Below are 4141 nucleotides of genomic sequence, written 5' to 3'. Positions count from 1 at the left end.
GAAGTCCACAGGCAAATATTTTTCAAGCTTCTCGTGGGCTGGGTTTTTTTCCCCAGAACCTTGCTTACTGCTAGGAAAGCACATGGGAGCAAAGACTTCTAACCATTTGCAGTTATATATGTGTTGTGCCAGCAGCTCTGCTGGGACTATTTCAGTAAGACTAATTATAACGATAATCTAGAGGAACAAGCGTAGGGTCTAGTTGGCATCATGCAGCTGATCTCATGACTCTAGCAGGTAGCAGCAGATGTTAGCACTTTCTAAGGCCTATGAGTCATGGTCAGCCATAGGAAGAAGCTCTGAGCCATTGTGTGATTCAGGGACTGACTACCAAGTTGGATGAGAAAGATGAAGGAGACTGATACGGCGCTCCAGAGAAACTGCCTTTCACATATAAGCTGCACCACAGTGCTTGCTGCAAATGGGTGAGGATGGTGAGCCATCCGTACTGACATACTTCCCAGGGCTTGAATCATCTTTTAATTCAAAAGTTTCTTGCTTTTGATAACACAAAGCCTATTTTGGAAGTTGCTTTGAGCTATTCTCTTGCTATGGAACTAGTGTCATACATCCTCTGCAAAAATACTTCAATTGTGTCTTTTATTGATTCATTGATGGTAAAGGCAGAAGAAACCATTCAATCATCTGGTCTGATCTCCTGTGTGGCACAAGGTAGATAATCCCATAAGGACACTCTGACTCAAGGCCAAAGGCTGGCCTCTGACTAAAATACATCCCCTAAGAGGGTGTCCAGTTACCTCCTCTGAGGGATTTTTCTGGAGGAAAGTCACCTTCCATGTGTGCCATGTGCTTCCAGCCACACATCACCTCTTGCAGAAAGGGCCGTGGCAGCAGTCACCTACAGCCAGGGTCTCCAGCCTGGCTTGACACCAGACCATGGCTGCCAGAGGACTTCTGGAGATCTCCAGAAGTCTTCCCATTTCCCCCCTCCAGCCATGGCACGGGAGCTGACCCACCCAGGGGTAGCTCTGTCCCATGTGGGGAACCAGAACAAGTCCCTGCTGGGGAGCTGGGATGGGGGATCAGCGCTGTTGGTCTCCCAGTAAAGCTGTTTGGGATTCTGTACGCATTTCCACTGGCTGTGGGCCCATGGGCACCCTCACCCCATGCAGATCAGCACTGTGTCTTCTGTGTGGAATTATAAATATGGACTTGAGGAAAGAGGCTTGCTCCCAGGGAGCACACAGCCAGAAGGGATGGGTTAACATAGAGAACTGCAGGGTTTTATGGGGTCCTAAGTGTCTCAGTGGCAAAACCAGACCTCCTGCTTTCAGGCTAGTGCCCTCGCCATCAGAAGCTCCATCCGTTAGCCAGCATTTTCTTCCAAGTAGATAATACAGCCCAGAAAACCACCACTTGCTCAAAGGCAATTCCCATCTGGAGGAAAGGTGCCCTCCAGCAGCAGCAGTTCACCTCTCATTAGTGAGGGTATTCTCATTTAGCCTCAATTAATCTCCTTGATGCAAATGTAGTTTTGGACTCATGTTTACAGAAGGATGTGAACCTGAGCACAGGTTAAGAGCCCTGCGCATCTACCAGTTGCCAGCAAAGTCAAAACCAATACACAAAATGGGGCTATTGGCAGTCAGTGCCTGAGCTGCTTCAGAGCCCCACAGAGCTGTCTCCCAGGAGCAAATAGCTGCAGAAAAAGACTGGCAGCTGGGCTGGAGCCTGCTGAAAGCAAACGGGGATTCACTTGGCAAAGCAGAGACCTGGATCAGGAGGCTGAGTTGCTCTCCAGGGACAGGTTTTAACTCTGAGCCCTATTTTAGAGGCCACGATCCTTGCTTAAAAGACTGTGCAGAACATGCCACAGATAATCATCTGGATCCAGATAGAGGAAGAAGAAAACCAGTATTGATTTCTGCTCCTTAAATACCGAGGACAAGCTTTTCGGTCCTCCAGGCTCTGCATCTCCCATGAGCCAGAGGCTTTCACCTCATTACCTACAAACTCAGCCCAATTACAGAATTGCCACCCAGGTATTGGGTTGCTGGTCAGGGTACAACCTGGAAAGCCCAGCTGACCTGTGGCTATGAGGCCAAAGACTACAAGTTCTGACTTGTTGCATGCAGCTTCTTTTCCACTTCATTGCACCGTGTACTTATGAGTTGACTCCACAGCACACTCACACACTTAATGTGCATTAAACATACTCTGTCACTCGCACAGCTATTCCAATGATCGCTGGAAACTGTATGGTGGAGTAGTACAAATCTCTTAGATGTACTATTTCCTATTTCTAATCAATCCAGCCAATTAGTCTTACTAGTGTCGGCGTCCTCATTGCTCAGTTTCATAGACAAATCTGCACAGTCAGCTGCTTAACTGCCCTTCTCTGTGACAGGTTTCGCAACGATCGACATGCTCACTGCTTATCTAGACCAGCAACACATCTGTGACAAGTGTGATCTCACTGTCATCCGGTGGCCTGAATCCAGGAACACGCAACCACGTGCCTCCCTCCACGCACATCTGTGGTCCCAATAAATCCACATTAAAAGCAACCTTTCTCCTTTCTGTTGAAATGAGACTTTTGGGGCAGACCCCAGGATCCCAGCAGCCAGAGAGTGCCACTGACATCCCAAAAGGTGAAGGCTGGCTGTGCATGGGGGAGTCTCTGCAAAAGCAGATGCTCTGAACGCCCGGCTGGTGCCAGCCCGCAGCCTGTACATTTAATGAGCTGAGCACTCGGACATGCTCTGAATTCCCATGGGCAGTTATTCCAGTGAGAGCCGATGCAGCTCAATTTGATTAGCAGTAACTACAGTGTTCTGTGAAGTTAGTGCAGCCTCTGCTCTAATTGCTCATGTAGGCATGAGATAGCTGTTTTCCTCATGACCTCCTCTCAAAGTTTCCTAACCATGAGCTCCTACCTATATGAACATATTCTCTGGAGTATTTCTCTGCTCTCTGTGCAACCTGCCTATCGCTGCCATTGCCTAATCACTCCAAGCGTGACCGAGCGCTCTCCAGTGTGACACTGCAGATCTGCTTCACAGAAAAGCTGATGGCAGCCTGCCCTTAGAGGAGCAGGGCTAGGCATGCCAAAGCCCTCCTCGAAACCTGCTCTTCAGCGCTGTCCCCCAGCTTGCTCTTATCGCTTTCAAGGGAAAGATTGTCTTGTGACCTGTGCGAGAGGATGTCTTCTGAGTCATCAGGCTCCCATTCCTAAATAGATGCTAATTGTCAGAGCAGAATAAGGCATTGTCGGGACCACAGGAGTTTAAAAAGCTCTCCTTTTGGGCAAGAGCAGCAGAAGCAGCTTCTCCAGTCTCTCCCATTGCAGCCACATTTTTGCTATCAGATTGACCTCACTCACCGTGTCCTGCCGGATCCCGACCTGGCTCATTCCCCTCCATGGGAAGTGGCAGAACCAGCAGGGCCAAAGGCCTTGCTGGCACTGCGGTGGGACGGGGCTGCCAAGGAGCTTGCCCTTGCAGCCTCACTTGAGAGCTGAACCACACGCAGATGAGAAAGTGGAAGACTTTCCTGACCAGGATGCTCCAGGTTGTGAGTCCCAGGCAGGTTTCTGTGCATGGCCAAGAGCAGGGAATCCTGAGGGCTGTCCCTGAGCATCTCCTGCCAAGGAGATGCTTTGATGTGGAAAAAAACTAGGCATGGGGAACCTTCCTAGTCCTTGGTTGATGCTCCAAAACTACGGCTGCTTTTATTCCAGGGACAGCCAGTCTGACAGCCAGCTCATGTCAGCAGGGTGCCAAGCCTCCTGGAAGAGCCATAGGACCTGCAACCAATTAACCTTGATGGCTAAATGAGGACGCAGGTTGCCAGGCCACTGAACCATCTGAACTGCTCTCCTCTCTCACTCCCCAATGGATGTCAGTTAAAGGTATTTCTGTACTGCACAGTCAGACACCTCTGCAGAGTACACAGCTGAGCTGAGAGCCCTCTGTGCAGGGCTGGGAGCTTTGCCTACCCTACCTGCTTCCTAGGAAGTAGGGGAGCAGTCCAGGAATGGCAGCCACAGCGACTTCATGGATGAGTTTGCTTTTGGTCAGCAGCTGGCCCTCAGCTCCCCTGCTTGGGAAACACAGAAGTTGTTTGAGACAGGTCCTGCCAGGAGAGGTGTAACAGAGACTAGTGCTGCAATGCCTGGGCT

The sequence above is a fragment of the Accipiter gentilis genome, chromosome 7 (genome assembly GCF_929443795.1).
Source record: "Accipiter gentilis chromosome 7, bAccGen1.1, whole genome shotgun sequence".
In the NCBI taxonomy this organism is placed as follows: domain Eukaryota; kingdom Metazoa; phylum Chordata; class Aves; order Accipitriformes; family Accipitridae; genus Astur; species Astur gentilis.
This window is presented reverse-complemented; position numbering follows the sequence as displayed.